Source organism: Aulostomus chinensis, chromosome 6 (genome assembly GCF_037954235.1).
Source record: "Aulostomus chinensis isolate RoL2024-O1b breed Wild chromosome 6, RoL_Achi_v1.0, whole genome shotgun sequence".
Taxonomy (NCBI): Eukaryota; Metazoa; Chordata; class Actinopteri; order Syngnathiformes; family Aulostomidae; genus Aulostomus; species Aulostomus chinensis.
This window is the reverse complement of record NC_141325.1, coordinates 2,358,488-2,375,961: the sequence shown is the minus strand read 5'-3', so window position 1 is coordinate 2,375,961 and position 17,474 is coordinate 2,358,488. Positions and strand designations below refer to the sequence as shown.

Sequence of the window (17,474 nt, the reverse complement as noted above, 5' to 3'; positions counted from 1 at the left end):
TGTGGCTTCTTGGTGCAGTTCCTTATCTTCAGACATAAAAATAGATCTTGCAGCTGTTCGCTCTTCGTCTTCTCCGCGATTAAATTAAGATGTACGTCCGTCCGCCCCCCCCCCCCCCACGACTCACTGCTCGTGTGTAGTGTCACTAGCATTGTTGATGCTGTTGCCGTGGTGTTGTTTCACAGCTGTGAGGTTACACTAATCTGCGCTGCTGTAGCAGAGGAAGCTGCTCTGTTGTGTTCTTGTTATCTAACAACTGCCAAGTGAGGCGCAGCTGCAAAGACTCACAGAAGGAAGCGAGAGAGAGAGAGAGACAACCTAATATGGTTGTGCTCCATCAGAGGAAACGGCCGAAACCAAACAAACCAGCACACTGAAACCCGATGCCCTGCTGGCGGTTAGCGAGGCACACCTCTCACAAACCGCCACCAACTCAGAACTAACCAGAAGTTTTGATATTTCCATAGACTTCAAAGGCGGCGTGTGGTACAGCAAACCACTCAGCCTGCCCCCCAGCGCGAGCTTCATGTCTCGTGTCTGAGTGACGAGTTGAGGCAGCGTCTGCAGATGGTGGAGGAATGAGCATTCTCCAACTTCCACTGGAGGTTTTATCAAACAAACTCCCTCACACTGCAGCCCTCTGACCCACTTCAGTGCTGCTGACGAGTGGAACCGCAGGAGCGCCTTTCCCATTCCAGGAAACGCCAACTCTCTACGTTACGTCCACCGTCACCAGAGCCAGAGAAGAAGGTAGAGATCCTCCTCCCCTCCCTGTTGCATTAGAGGAGCGCTAGTTAGCTCAGCACATTGAAGAGTGGGTGGGAAGTGTTAGCATCAAGGAGATCAGGGTTATTGTTCTTGCAAAGCTATGAGCTCTGCCTTTCTATGCATTTTCTTCCTGCTGAAGAGTTCGAAACATGGACATGAATATGATTTGAAAATGAAAGAGAATTAAGAAACGGGACGTTTGGCGGTAAATCACAACTATTTAACTGAGTCGTTTTCATTCCTCCACCACTAATTGTTACCATTGTGGACGCACAGCAGGCTAGGTTTGACCCCAAGAACCACAAAATCATTTTTGCGCTGCTGTTTGAAGTTTTGTGTAGGATTTAGTGTACTGATTAAAGATGGTTCGTTCTGAAAAGGTCCAAAAAGTTTGTATTCATTACCATTTCGTCCTCCTAATTCCTGTGGGAATTTGCCAACTTTGAATATTCCTGGAATTTGACGACCCTTCCCACGACGAGACATTGTGCTAAGCTAACTAGCGTGAGTGAGGGTCTCTGCCTTCTCATCTGGGTGTTAAGCTGGCGTGCTCCTCTAACCATGAGGTCACGTATGAAGCGAGCGTGTGAGTGAAGTCGAGTACCGTGGAGCCCAGCAGACTAATGAGGAAAAAATGTGGCTGTGTTTGGTCCTTGGACGTCTCTCTGCTCGTCTGTGGGCATCTGTGATTAGCTTCTCACTCTCAGATGTCTGGGAAGAGGAAACCAGAAGAGTCTTTTAACGCTTGGTGTCATGATGACGTCAGACTGTAAAATGTCTCCAGTGGACATGGAAACGAAGAGAGCCAGCAAGCGATGAGCCGGCCAGTGGCTGTCAGGGCGTCGCTGAGCTGTTTATCAGGGAGAATTCAGACGGTGCTGCCACATTCAAATGAACAGAAATCTGTCAGTTTCCCGTTAATCAACCCGCTGGATATCGACGCTAAACCAGCCTCAAGATGTTTCAGCTGAGGACGACTCTTGATTAAAAACACTTGAAAGTTGTAGTTCTACTCAGGCGTTTTTATGAACAGTCTCCTACCTTTTTTTAATCAGCAAGCAGATAGACTTTAATGCTCTTCTGAGAGTTTTGTCCTGGTGATTTAAAGGCCCAACTGGGCTGCTGAAGTGCTCGATCTGTGCGTTACGTAACAGCGTCCACAAGGCAGAAATGTGTGGGAACCAGGAAAGATCAGGAATCATCGTCATCGCAACCCTGGTGAACTCTTTTTTTTTTTTTTTTTTTTTTTTTTTAAACAGCAGAGTGTTGAACTTCACCATCTTTGAAAGACCAGATGAGGGAATATCTCTCTCATTGGTTCTGGTTGTGAACCCGTTCCCCACGCACACACCCCGCAAAATGACTCCCTCCGCACTCGAGTTAGCGCAGCGCTAGTCAGAAGTAGCCGGCTCAGCCCAGAGAGCGTGCTCAGTGTGCGTCCTCCTGTCACCACAAAACCAAAGTCTTCACAAAACATATCAGAGGTGAATGAACGCGGGGGGAAAAAAGATAGAAATGATGGAGAGAATACAGCTGTTCAGAGCATCTTCCTCTCTGGATCCTGAGTTGAGCTCCAGGGGTCAGAGATCGGGGTTCAGCTGGATCCACATCAGCGTCACCTTCCTGGACGCGGCTGGAATCTGATGGAAATCAGCGTGATTGGGATTATATCACCCACAAGCCTCTGCAGGTTTCTAGTGGAACAACACTTCTTCATTATTATTATTATTATTATTTCAAAATGTTTCTTGACTTTAAAAACACTGAAAATTTCTTCAGTTAGAAGAAGAAAAAAAAAAGCCCCTGAAAAGTTTATGTTGAGCTGAAGGGAGAAAGAGCTTCTCCACCCCTTGGTTCAGTTCCTGGTCCAGTCGTCCACCTTGACAAGATCTGGCCCCAAGAATGATTGACTTCTTTGTATTTTTAACAAGACAAAGGCCAGAGGTGAGCTTACATCAGCACATACCGACCAGTACCAAAGTAAAGCCTAACCCAGTACTAACCCAGTACTGTCATTCCAGCCACCTGTCAGTCGTGCATTTCTTCGAGCTTCGTATCACAGCTGGGAAGCTCGCAGCTGAATGTTGCTTTTTGAGCAGTGCTTCTTTACCAACATTGACGACATGTGTAGAAATGACAGGACCCTCATATTTTCCTGCATTAGGCACTCTGGCAGCGTCCTGCACTTTCATGTGAAAATGACACTTGATGAGAGTTTCATGGGGGAAAAGGGGGGGGGGGGGTGTGTGGAAGCGTCGTGGCTGCAGTGAGAGATGATAGAGATTCCCACACATGAAGTCACCTCCGTGGCTCTGAGCGAGCGGTTTGGAAGTGTGGAAACAGAGAGCGAAGCCCTCTGGTGAGGAAACCAGTTGTGTCAAATCACTTCGGCTTGAATAGGACGTGGATGAAAGGCTGCAGCCCGTCAAGTCCCCGGCACAGTTTGCTCTCTTCATTCACATGCCGATCACTGCGCCAAACTCGGCTTTCAAGTCTGTGATCAAGATCAGTGCTCAGTGGACGCGGGAGGGAATCAAACAGGCGGCCACAGAGGGTGTGTTGTTTTGAAGCCTGGTCTCAGCAGAGCTGCAGGATGCTGCTGTCGCTGGCCCGGAACACACAGCTGAATACTGCAGGAAGGTTCTCATCGCAGCTCAGTCAGGGTGTACACAACATCAGCACCGTCCCGGTGGGCGCTTGAGTAAAAGTTTGTTCAAAACTGCTCTGTCTCTTCACCATATTTTGGTGAGGAACACAGTACTCACCCCTCGTCGCAGTTGTTGGTGTTGGATCCAGGCGGGGTGAAGAGGGCGGGATCAAGTCTGGGCCTGCCAGAGGGACGATTGGATTCCCACACGCTCGACACACCGCTGCTGGGTTGCTGCAGTGACCCACAAGACTCCTCACATGTCGTCCTCCTGGAGGCGGCCATGTTGGTCTCTCAATCTCGTGGCGTGGCAGAGAAGTTAAGTCGACGAGTCTGTAGGCCCCCCTCCATCTTGGTTTACCTGGATCGCGTCCCGGTCCGGTCTGTTGTCTTCTTCTCTTCATTGGTGTCCAAATCCTGGAAGTGCGTTGCTGCCTCCCGCTGGTGGAAGCAACCAATGTGATCTTTGTGTTGAGTGAGATCACGAGCGGTGGAGATGCGTTCCAGACTCCTTAGAACTGAATAGACCGAGTCTGTTACAGCTGCTGGGGTTTTTGGGTGATTTAACAAGTCGACTTGACTTGATGAGTGCGAGGAGTCGGTTGTTGGTGAGTGTGTACGAGGCAGCGGTGGCCTGGAGGAGAGAGAGGAGCAGCAGAGCGAGGGGAGCCAGGCCAGCGGGCTTTGATGGCCGACAGGAAACCTCCAGGGTCATGAATTTTTCAGCATCGGCGGAGATACAAGGACTCATACAGGTGTAAGGAAGCAGGTTGTCACTGACATCTGTTCAGCACAGGGACCCGAGTGTCCTAGCCACCCCCTCCTGCACCCAGCGTCCTCCCTCCCCCGGTCCTGACCCCCCCCCCTCCCCATCAGCCTGGAGCCACTGCTGGATTGTCAGCAGATGCAGAAGAGAGACAGAAAATGAGTGTGAAACAGTTTTTTTTTTTGTTCCCTTTTTTTTCCGTGGGTCTCACATTTAGAGCCCGAGGGCCTTCAACACCAAAGGTAGAGAGGGGGTGGACACAGCTGCAGTGCCGAACTTGCCCCAGGCACAAATAAAGAGATCTAATGTGGTTTGACTGTGTTGTCGGTGAGAGCGGGGAGCCGGGGAGGCACTTCAGAGCCAACTTAGCACAGCAACATCTGCCGCCAAGTTTTACTGGGGAGCGACTGGGGACAGCAGGTAGAGGAGGGGAGGCTGGCCTCACCACGCCGCCGCCGCCGCTGCTGCATGTGGGCTTTTCTCCCTCAGAAATCGAATCAATAATACTTGCAGTATTGTTTCCTAAAAGCAGCTGTCGACGCCGCGTCCACGCTGGATGAGTAAAGAACGAGGCGTCACCATACAGTAAACCCTCTGTGTCCTCCCACGGAGAGCCGGCACGCACGCCAAGACAGAGCAGGCGTTTCTCCTGCGTCTGTGTGGATTTCCAGTTGGATTTCCATTTGTTCCTCTCACTCTCATCTGCTCCTCACCAGGGGGACGTGTGGGCTGAGAGTGCTGCAGGACTCAGAGGTTCACGCTATAATCTGGTCCACTCTTTGCTGTTTGTGTAGTTTCTTAGATTTGTAACCTCTTTGTCTCTGTGTTTTGCATCATTAGAAATCTTGTAATTTCAGATTAAGGAGCATTAATCTGGTGACATTCCGACTGGAACTCCTGGTGTCCTGGCATTGATGTTCGTGGGAGTTAAGAAACGGTGACGGACAGTCGAAGTAACAAAGCAACAAAATAATTTGACCGTCGTGAGTTTTAATAAATTCTGCGCTTTTGATTTTCCCCATTTGCTTTAATTTAACGACTTACAGTGATGAAGGCTTCAAGGATCTGGAAGTTGAAGGCTTGAATTTTTCTATGAACGGCTCAGAAACTGTGTTCATTTATTTATTAGTCGATAAACAGGAAATGGTCCTAATAATTGTTAAGTTTCTAAAGTCATTTTCTGAGCAGAAATTGCAAAATCTTTGCGTCTGTCCTCTTTGCTGGTTATTTTCAAGTATATTTGTATGACCTGCTGTGAAGGAAAAAGGAGAAACGTGTAGGTTCTCTTTAGATTGACAGGCTGGGAACGTTTAATTAAGCGTCTGTGAGCAGAGGGGATGCTGCAGACCTGAGACCCGTCAGACAGAGGGACGAGAGAGACAAGTGGACAGGTGCTAAAGGGAGGCGTGACAAGAAAAAAAATGCCGTAATAAGCTGCCGAGGGTGGAGGAGTCCCGCAGCGAGACCTGCGAGCCATCAGACTCAACATGGTGGGGATGATTTACTCGCCTCTCTGTCTCAGTAGCCGGTTGGCATGAAGGTGCACATTCATTTTTAAACAGAAATATAATTAGTGGAAACAAACAAGACCGTGCTGGAGAGGACTGGCAGCCTGTCGGAGGCCTCCACGCTACGGTTCTACATTCATGACCAGAAGGTCACATTTTTGGGAAATGTGCTCCAGCGCAAACGGAGCTCAAGTTGTTCTCTGAGTTTCTGTCAAAGGCAGATGGCTGAAGGGGCGAACGGCTGATGGACGGAAGGGAGGCCTCCAATATGTTCCTCCTCTTCAGAGAAGCCACAGAGAAAAAGTATGAGAGAAGAAGTGAGGCAGTTTGAAGTCGCAGTATTACTACGATAGCAGTGTTGCTACGATAGCAGTGTTGCTACAATAGCAGTGTTGCTACGATAGCAGTGTTGCTACGATAGCAGTGTTGCTACGATAGCAGTGTTGCTACAATAGCAGTGTTACTACGATAGCAGTGTTGCTACGATAGCAGTGTTGCTACGATAGCAGTGTTGCTACGATAGCAGTGTTACTACGATAGCAGTGTTGCTACGATAGCAGTGTTGCTACGATAGCAGTGTTGCTACGATAGCAGTGTTACACTGATACTACAACCGTTTTCCAAAGTACAGCAGCAAAGTGTTTTGTTGGACGTTGGTTGGTTTGTGTTGAATCGGTCGGACAAGCGTGACGTCATGTTGCTGCTTCAGTTATTTAGATTTAAGATGGAGGTCCTGAGTTGGATCTGGACCGGCCCGGGACTGTGACACACGCTGTGGGTGTTGCCTCAGTTTTTAAGACTCACGTGAAAGTTAAACAATCCCAGTGTCACTCTGGTTGCCTACAGCTCCCAGTAACAGCAGACCAGAGAAACCCAGTTCACTACATCTGATGCACATACATGAGTTGAGTCCTGGAGTGGAGCCGTGCTGCAGGACCAGCAGTAAACCGGCTGCCATACTGGTTTTACTGGTGTATCAGTTTGTACTGGGCAGCCTGGTCACATGCAATCTTTCCAGAAGGAAACTGGCAGGCTCACAGGAAGTCAGGCGGTGCTGGTGATGTTGCTCCAGGGGTGACGGCGAACACCGCGGCGGCCCGCGCTGCTCACTGTTGTGTACACGCATCTTTTGTCAGCTTGGCTCCGTATGGAAGAGGAAGCAAACACTCGCTTTAAAAAAAAAAAAGAAAAGAAAAAGAACACAAACAGATGCGTCAGTGATTCACACTCCTGCCTCGGTCCCGCTGCATCACAATGCCACGCTGAATATGGTGAGAACAACCCAGAACCTCCCGACCCCTCATCCTCTATCTGTCAGTTTTCAGACTGCCGCCAAACGGTGGCACATCCTGGGAGGTCGGCGGTGAACCTAAGGCCCACGGTTGGCACGGTTTGGTACTAAGATATGCTAAAGGAAGAGTTGACAGCAGCTGTACAGCGGAATAAAGGCATGGTGGTGCGAGCGGCGGGACATCAGACGGCGCAGTCACCTGACACCTGCAGGTGGATGCCCTGCTGGAAGTGATGCAACACCTGATTTCACTGTAAAAGGCTTTTAATGGGAAGTAAACAACCTGGCAAATGACATGAAGTTGAAACGAACCTCCAGATCAGAGAGCATGAGATTTCCTAATTAACAGACCTAATTGGAACTAAACCAGAGCGTCACAAACAATGAAGCGTCCGGGGGGGGGGGGGGGGGCGACACCTACCCTCAACACCTTCACATTTATTTCTACTATTTGTAAGGAGGACAAACCTATTTAGAGGCTTTTTCCTCTCAGTTTAAAGAGAGACGCCAGATTTCACTCGCCGCCAACCACAGAACGATGACGGCTCTGAACTGTAACGAGGAACCAGTTCGGTCGAGGCTCCTCAGGCTGTTGGGCCTCCAGCAGGGTCCAGGTGGTGTCAGCGGTTTCGGTTGTGTAAGACAAGTATTTTTGATGAAATATCGCTCTTTTCTGGACTTGTTTCCTGTCAAAAACGTTGGATGGACTTGAGTTATTAACGAGCTGCAAGGACAATCATCTGATGATAAACAGGAACAATATGAGATGAAATAATCCAGGATGCAGGGTTTGTGGTTGATTTTTTTAAAAATTTTTTTAAAGGCTTGTTTCTGCCAAAGAATCCATGTTCTCTTCCTTCTAAAGCGTGGCGGTTCTCTTGCAGTAGCGGCGAGCGCGGGGCCTCATTAGTCCTCGACGCGGACGGCCTCGTTAGTCCTAACAAGTAGCCAGCTGACAGCTCCATTCAGCCCCCCCCCCCCCCCCCAGCCCGCCCCCACCCCCGCAAGAGAAGTGACAGCTTTAACCGCGGCGGAGAGTGCTAGCGATTTACGAGCCGTGCCCGCGCTCTCTTAACCAGATTAGTTCTTTTTACATTAACCGAGGAAAAGTAGGGCAGATGTCTGAATGACTGGTTGTAAATTTGATAATGACTGCCATGTTAATCCCCCCCCCCCCCCCCCTTCCCTCCACGGCAATGTCCCCGCACTGCGAGTCTCGGCCGGGACCTGGCTGGTAACAGGATTAACAATGAGGGGACCCTCTCCTCTGGTGTGTGTGTGTGTGTGTTTCCTAGAGCAGCATAAAGGAAGCTAATTGTTGTTGGTGGCGGCTGGTTGGACGTGGGAAGTCGTCTAATGTGAGACGGGTGAGTCGGGGGGACGAAGCGTCCTCTGGTAGCTCCCAGAGGTCCCTGGATGGCGCGCGGTTCTGACCATGAATGCGCTTTGGTGTGACTGAATGTGGGCAGGCGCCGCCATTCCTCACGGCCGATATTTGCAACCGTCCAGTTCCGCTCAACTCTCTACGCTCGTCATCTTTAAAGTGACACATGGACATCTGTTCCAGATGTTGTAGACATATTTTAGTTAGTCGGGGTTTTCCCTCCATGTCCATTATTTAACTTAAGATACAAAATGTTTTTATAGAAATTAAATGTGAATGTCAGGTGGCTGCTGAAGGTGCAAAAGTTCTTCTCAGACTGATTGTGACGCTTTTGTGCTTTAAATCAGCGACGCGTGGAGACGCCGGCACCTCGCCGATGTCAGCTGACACCGGCAGCTCCTCTGATTTGTTGGCATCAGTCCGATGAGTCACCAGCTGTTGATGAGCGGCCCGTGTGGCGTGTTTTTCTTTCCTAAAGCTTTTTGAAACAAAGCAAAATATCCGCTGTTGCAAATGTGAATATCACACAAACACAAGTGTCAGCATCTGGAAGTTTTAATGGAGTCGGCCGTCAAAAACCGAGCAAAAAAACCCAAACCGTTAAACTTTGATTTAAATACACAAATATACGACATCACGCCGCTTATTTGATTGTTTGAATCATAAATTTAAATAAATGTAAAGGGAATGCAAGACAACAACTGTTCTCAAACATGTCATCCAAAATCAGTGTAGCTACCTTCATGTGTTTGTGCGAGGCTTTAATTCGTGTCCAGATCCATCGGCTGTTCAAGGTTCTGATCTCCGTTCTGGATTAATTTCTTGTTTTTCCTCTAAATCTCATCCTGCGCTCAAATCCTTTTTTCTACACTCTGGAAAAATACTTGAATGAATCACAAAATATGTTTGCCGCCGTGTTTTCGCTCCTGTTGTTGTTTTTTGGGCCCGTGCTGCCCCCCCCCCCCCCCCCCCCACACACACACACACACACACACACACACACACAGACGCAGGACGGCCTCCTCTTTCCTCTCCATTAGCTGATCAGTGTTGTTGTATCTGGGTGGCCGGGGCTGGTACCTGCACCCCGAGCAGGGGGAGTAGTTTGGCGTCCCCCCGGTCTGATACAATCTAAACTGATGTTCTGCCGGTGCCTTTTTTCCCAGAACCCCTCAGAGTGGTCAGAGTGGCGGTGGCGGCGGTGTCGCCGGGCGCCAAGCCTTTTCTTCATCACCTATTAAAATCAAAGCCCCCGTCGTTCGGCGAGGACCACTGGGATCTTGGCTTTAATTAAATTACATTATTGTTAACGTCAGCGTTGCCAGGGCCGCCTCTGTCGCGTGCACTTTGCCCTCCTCCTCCTCCTCCTCCTCAGCTCACCTCCTGATAGACATATAGAGGGGGGGTGTGGGGGGGATCACACGTCCTCCGCAGTAATGTATTCTAATGCTCCCTTCTCTCCTCCCCTCCATTTGAATTTTTAAAAAGATGGAAGCGGGGAGTCTTGTTATGCAGGGAATATGTTCACAGTGAATATTCAATGAGCCCGCTCGTACTTTGTATACATAAACGTAGCGGCGGGCGGCTAATATGTAGTGAAGGGCCCTCGCGTGAAGCTGCGTGTAAGAGGAGCTGCTGGCTAATGTTTGCGTTTGATAGCAGACGTGCATTTATGAATAAACATGCTGGTGTAAACATGTGCTGCCGAGGCTGAATGTCAAGTACAACATGACAACCTGAAGTTGAATCCAACGCCAGGCGTCTTTCACCTTTAGAGGTACAAGTACTGCCAGGAGGAATCAGTACAAGTCTGGACTTCTCATTGTGACGATGATGATGCGAATGCTCTTCATGCCCTCTGCCTGAGCCTCTCCGTGGTGAATAGAGCAGCCATGTGTCACTAATGTACCCTATTCAGTGGCTTCCAGGCCCAGTGTTGTGTGCCTACGTCACAGTAGCTCACACAGCAGTTAGCTCCTCCCCTTTTCCTCCCGTTCCTTCCTTTGCTGTCGTCCTGCTGCGGGATGGAAAACTCCGACAGGTTCTTTTCTTTGCCTGGCGCCCAGTAGAGTCATGGAGTGAGGGACGAACTTGCCGTCCCATGATGAGCACCAGTGACGCGCGCTACCTCCGATTAGCTCTCAGCTAACGAACACGGATTATGATTTGATTGTTCACCGTTTTAAGACTTTCTAAATGTTGTCAGACCAAACGGGTCAGACAGTGACGGACGTCGCGTGTTCTGTGACTCTAAATAATCAATCAGCCGTTCCTGGTGCATCACGTGACAGATGGACGCCAGGCCCCAGCAAGGCCTGCTTAATAATTCCACTTGACAATGAATTGTGAAAATTCCCACTTAAATCATGAGATGAGTGTGTGTTTTTCCACACGTGTGTTGATATCTGCGTCATGTGGCCGCCGTCCTCGCGTGGTCATTTGTTTCCTTGTCAGCGACCCAGAGATGTTAATTGTATATGTTGGAGCTAAACGTCTGGCCTCCAGTGAGCATTTAAGTGAATTAGGCTGTGAAAGGGTCACCCCTCGTCCAATTACAGGCTCCAGCTCGTTAACTCCTTCACCACCATTCTTTAAACATGAACTTAATTATGCTAATGAGCTGCAGCATGCAAATGAAGCCTGAGCTCTTTCACTCGCAAGTCTGGGCGCCACTAAAAGGTTGTTGTTGTTGTTTTTTTAAATTTGTGTATGTGCATGTATGTTGTTCTTTTTTTTTTTGAAAGAGTACGAACAATTCAGTCAAATGAAAGATAAGACATTTAAACGGTGAAATCAATCAAAAGCACGTCTGAACAGGAGTTTTTAAAGTGAGCTGACGTGTCTTGAAAATAAGTTAAACCAAACGATCCTTTTAAAAGCCAAACATTTCCATTCTGAATTTGTTTTAGTTGTTTTTACTGTTATGTCTTAAACTTAAGTTCTTTTTATTTAAGTTAAGAACAAATTAAAGTTCTTTGAAAAGGTTTTTTTTTAATGTACCTTGTTAACAAGTACATAACAGCTTCTTTCAACAAATCTTTGTCATATTGAAATATTACAGAAATGATAAAATAGCATAGTTCTCATTGATCACTTCATGTTCCTCTGCTCATGTGAGCTGGCAGGTCCGGGGTCAGGAGGTCATCCTGGTTAGCAGTCGTCAGGCCATCGTTTAGAGAGCTCAGATCAGACCGTTAGCCGTCTCCAGATCTGTGAGCGTATTTAAAGCTAACGGTCTGTGGCTGGAGCTGTTTAACATGCATCAGTAGCTCGTTAGCTGCAGCGTGTAAATGGCTTTTATTTATTGACAACTGTGAGACTCGTCAGTGTACGTCTGGTGATTTAAACAGATGTCGCCTTTAAGAACGTTCTCCGTTCCGTGGGTTGTATCCTTCATACATCCTCACAACTGGAGCCTGAATATTCCATGAATAAATTACAGCCTTTCATAATTGATTGAGAGAAAAGATGCAGATGTGACGATAGCTGGCAAAACGGCGCGGCGGCTAATTTATTCTTGAAGTAGTTCCAGATGTACTTGTCGTTTCATGTTTTTGTTTTCTGGCGTTGAACTGGCGGGTCACAGTCGGCGGGGTCCGAGAGGAGAGTCGTCCCACCGCGCCTCCTCAGAGGAAGACGCGCGGTTAAGGCCTTTTTTATCAATATGCCGTTTATCATGGTTATAGATGTATATGACGTTAATGGTGATAGTTTATAAAACAGCTTATTAATCTTAATGACAATGTGATCTTTTACAATTGATAGGTTGTCTCACCTTCAATTATACAGAGTAATGATGATACAGAGTTAATTAATGCTTAAGTGCTCTAATGGCTTTTTCATGGCGGCGCAGCGCCTCGCCACCGCCGCAGCGCCGTGGACTCCCACCTTTGATTGTTGTTTACTTCCAGCCCTGTTTGGTTCTACAGCCTTTTTTTTTTTTTTTTTTCCCCGTTCCGTACGAACACGAGATGCAGTAAATGTGTATGAAGAGAACAAATCCGACTTGGTTGGTGTAGCAAGGAGAGGAAGGAGACCGGAGCACGCTGGGATAAACAGCCTTCATCAGATGAAGTCTTTAATTCAAGCTGTGTTTGCTGATGAGCTCCCCGAAACATGAAGCCCTGCTAGACGTGCGGAAAGAAAAGCACCAAACAAAAAGAATCTGTGTTCCTAAGTTGTGGGTTTTGTTTTTTGTTTTTTTTTGTTTTTTTCTTTCTGCCGTGGTTGTTTTTTGTCCCTGTGGCCGTCTGTCTCCGAGTCTCCGGCGCTCACTCCCACTGTTCTGGAGCACAGATGCACATTCAGTCCCGTGTTCTCTGCAGTCTTAATGGTGTTAACCCGTCAGCTGTCCCCAAACTGAGGACACAAGCGTCTCCAGTGTTTTTCCTGCTAAGCTGGATTTTCACTTGTTCTCTCCGAGCAAGTAGCCAACACAACTTCCACTCTCTTCCCTGGAAATCCGCCCTCTTCCACGTCTCCCCCTCCATCTCCCTCTCTCTCTGCAACTTATTGAAGCCTCCTTCATGAAACATTCATGGAAATATTTAAAGGGCTTCCAGATACTTTTGTTGTTTCACAACACATTTTTTGACGGGAAAATGGGCCTGAAGTCGTCTCAGGAAGAGCAGTGAGAGTCTGTTTGGTCTGGAAAAATCCCTCTCCGGCTTTGACCTCAACGTCTTTAATACTCGCAGAGTTACCGCAGGTGGAAAAGCTTCACTGTTGCTGCCAGTATTTGATTTAAATTTCCAAATAGAAGTCAAATAGTTATTTATGAGGGGAGGGGCTTCTGCTCAAGGTGAGCCTGGTCTGTCCTTGGTCCAACCTGCTCGCGTCACCTCTCTGGACCCAGTTTGGACACGAACATCGAAGCAGAAAAATGTCGTCAAACATCGCTTAAATTCATGCTTGTTTGTGCGGTGGTCCGTCATTGGTTAAAAAATAAAGCCTCTTAAGGCTGCTTGCGGATCAGATTAAAAAGATGTGTTGCTATTTTACAAACTAAGTTGTCGAAAAGAAAAACTGATTTATTTTGTTTTGGGTTTTTTCAGCACTGCCAGAGTCTCAACCACCACGTATGAATAAATAAAACTTCTCCTCGGTTGTAGAGGAGGAGAGGATTCAGGGGTTTTCCTCGCTAACACAACAGAAGATGGTCACGTTTTTACTGCTGACCTCCTGAGCAGGAAGAGTGCGTACTGGGTTGAAGTAGCTGATTTAAAGACTCTGAGCTGGTCAGAGGACCTTTGGATATTTGTGACGTAATATTATGGACATTGTTGACTTGAAAACTTCTTCCTCCATTTTGTTTTTCCTTAGTAGGCAAAGAATAGAACAGACTGTCATACTAAACAGCGTAGACACTGGTCAATCTTCTTTCCCGCCATTTCATCGTCTACTTTGAGCGGCACCCAAAATTCAGCTCCTTTTCGTCGCCCTCTCGACTCCCCTTCCTCCCCTCTCCTCTCCTCATGCTCTCCTCCCTTCTTTGTCTACAGCCCCGGTGTCCTCTCCGTCTTTCACACTCCCTCTCCGTCTCCATCCCTCTCTGTCCCTTCTCATCGGGACCAGGGACGCTGGGCGCCTCTGACAGTGCTCCTAATTAAGACGTAAAACTGTGGGCAGCAGGTTTGTGAAGGTTACACTGTCTACACTGCAGGAAGTGATAAAGAATGGAGTCACTGATGACATGTGACGTTTTCACCGGGGATGATGCAAACCGCTGCTAATGAAGCCGAGGCTATGGACGAGAGAGCGGAGGGGACAGGGGCCTCTGTGTGTGTGTGTGTGTGTGTGTGTGTGTGTGTGTGTGTGTGGCTCCAGAGGCCTTTGGGATTTCTGGCCTGAATATTTGAGTCAATTAGACAGTTTGAGCGCGTGAGAGTTGCTGCTGAACTCTCCACCGCCTGCCGTCCGCTGCTCGTATGATCCCGGTGTCGCTGCCTGATTGGTTTTCATTCATCGGCTCTCAGCTACACGTCGTTATCTTACATGCACAGTCTGAAAAGTATTGCAGTAAATTTGGATCCGTAGAGATGTGATACACACACTGCATTTTGGCAGTATTGTGATTCTTGCGTCAGATATTAAAATAGTTGCAGCTCATTTGGTACCAAAATTTCAGGAGAACTCAAGTAAAATTGATCAAACACTTGGACGTGTTTATGTGTTCCTCACCATTTCAAACTTAGTTCATCATCTAGTGTTTGTAGAATAAAAACACAAGGAAACAAAATTATGTTTCTTAAGTCGAAACGTGCAAGAAAGAGAGAATGCATGAAATGAACGTCCACGGAAGCCTCAGTGGAGGCCACACTTTTGCTGGAGTTGAAATTATCGGCAGGTTTGTGAGCTAAAAAAACAGGGACTTTTTGTGTGTTTTTGCTTGCTCTTATTCTTGTCTTATTTTAGTTTTTCATTATTTATGAATGTTTCTTTATTTTATCATCTTTTTGAAATTAAAATGGTTCTAAAGCGTGACCGTACAGGTCACTAAAAACTGGTAGTTTGTTTCCGTACCATGATTTTCCGACACAATTTTTTTATACACTTGAGCAGCAACACCAAGACCCTTTAATCTTATTTCAACATAAATGCAGCTTCTTCTTTATATGATGATCCACAGAGGAGGGATTAATAGTAGCGATGTCACTGTCAGTTTGATTTAAATGGAGGGATATTTGACCCAAATAAAAATATTGGATGGATTCATCGATGCAGCTTTCCTTACTCAAGTTTTTCATTTTAGATGCAAATCCTGAGTTTTAAGCGTTTTAATGGTCCCAGATGGTGAACCCTTCCCCAAAAATTCAAAGCCTTAATTGTGATATTTATTTAGAGTGTAATCGCCTCACACACGCCCCTTATTTTTGGCGCGGCAGGACTCGCATGTATAGATCGACAACTGGCACAAAATATTGGCTGTCAAGGTATTTCTGTCTTTCCAAATTTGGTCACTTCCTACTTTTAGCAAAGACGGCTCACCCCAGGACCCAGCCCGTCGATACGTGGATTTTAGATGGTTTTAAACTACGAGTCAGCTGTCCTGCTGCATCCTATTTTGATTTTATATTTGTGGGAAGACGTTTGCTCTCAAAACCTACAGGAAACGCAGAATTGTGCGGACAGTATGAAGACCTCGCCCTTGCTGTCGTCGTATTCCCGAACCTCTGCAGTAAATGAAACACGCACGCTGGAAAAGCGCAGGGCGAGTTGCATTTTCCCAACGAGACGGAACTGAGACGCGAATGCATAAAACATGACAGCTGGCGTTTGGTTTTTTCCCCCTCAGACAACATAATGTGTTGAAAAGCGCATAATGAAAGTCTTGCAGGTCGAGGCGTTACTGATTAGCATGCATGTCGCCCTAACAGTGCAGCTTGACTCTCCCCCACCCCCTCCAAAAAAAAAACCAAACTTGAAAACTTGCAACGAAATGCTCTGGGACAGTTAATGTAGCATCATATGTGGCTCCTCCTGGTGAAAAGTCCTCTGAGACGAGCAGCATGCACATGCTAATGATTTATGACCACCAACCTCGCCATTAGCAAAACAGCATTGATATTAGCCTTTTTAATGTCATGTCATCGAGAACGGAGCTGCAGAATAATTACACTCTTAATTCCGAGCCTTTGCGATGAGGCTTCAGGCGACTGTGAATATCTGAAGTTCCAAGCATATGCAAATAAATTACCATCACACAGATTGCACTGGGATTGGTGCTCATGGGGAGCAGCAGGAGCTGAACCAAGTGCTGACCCGGGACAGAGCCTAAAAACTGTTACTGCCGGGTTTGACTTCATGAAAAGAGCAGCGATGGAAACTTGAATTTCCCATGTGGGGGCTGGTATTTGCCAGCGTTTTAGCGTCTGATTCAGGCGTCCTCAGCAGCAGAATTCCGGTTTATTTCATGGCGGGGAAACATGTGGCCATTTCCTCCTCGTGACAAAAGTTTTGGTTTCTGAGTAAAGAGACATTTTTCCTTTTTTCAGAATGTAGAAGGAATCTCCTCCTGTTTAAACGGAGGTTCTTTGTTATATATTTTTTCTTGACTTCGTTTTTATAACGATACACAACAATTGCGGTTCGGTTACGGCGCAGATATTAAGCCAGAAGTTAGTTTTGGTGATATCGAAGTTAGTGGTTTGTTAACTTTAGCTTTCTACTGTTTAACGTCTTAATTTGTGCACTGGAAATCACAAAAGTGGTGTGTGTTTGTTAGGACTGTCAAAATATTAACAAAAACGTGAGGTTCATACACTGTTGCTTGCCACAGAGGTTATTTTCTACAATATCCCAACCGACCGCGATGGTTCATTCTCTCTGTCACTGGAGTACAAGCCAGTCCATATTCATGTCCTGTTTACTACAAATAATAATGATATACAAATACTAATAACCCGAACCCCTGAATACACAATAAACCCGTTCGCCACAATAATCAAGGCTAAGATGCCGGATAATTGTCTGAAGCCAGAGTAGCTCGAGCTGCCCCGTTTCCTCGCACCTATGAGCTAGGAAATCGCGGCGCAGCTCCACAATCCTCCCGAGCTCATTGGTGTGAGCGTCTGAGTCCAATGTGAACTGTAGCCCAAATGTGACACACTGGCTCTGGCCATATGCAAGCTTTTCACCCCTCCTCCCTGCGCTCACACTGGTGTTGTGAGTACACGAGTCATGACTGTTGGCTGCGGCGGTGCTCTGACTCACATAACCCCTCACAAAGGATCGGGCCAAGCTCTTCAGCCCAGGCCAAGCCAGGCCGTGTCTGCATAAGACTCTAATTGATTTGATGGACGTGTGCGCCGTTCACACCCCTTCCCCAAACAAACAGTACGCCCAAGATTTGTCTCCATTGAGACAAAGAGGCAGAACGGTCTCCCAGCGAGTGCCTGAGAAGGCAACGCTGGCCTGCCAAACCTGTTAATTTCACTGCTGGGCCTCGGGGAAGGTCTGAGCGTGCTGAACGCCAATTCGTCATACGGCAAACCAAGACTCCCACCCCCCAATCCTCGCTGACTCCCAGGTCAGCCTGAGTTGACTCAAGTTCACGGGCTTTCTTTTGGGTTTTTTTTTTCTACCATGATTTCATCCACGAGCCTCAACTT

General features: G+C 47.3%; 1 protein-coding gene across 8 annotated transcripts in view; it reads left to right on the top strand.

The window, feature by feature from the left end:
• The window catches only part of antxr2a (ANTXR cell adhesion molecule 2a), a 130,755-nt gene that overhangs the window by 98,083 nt on the left and 15,198 nt on the right, over window positions 1-17,474 (top strand). The gene's annotated exons all lie outside the window — the stretch shown is intronic.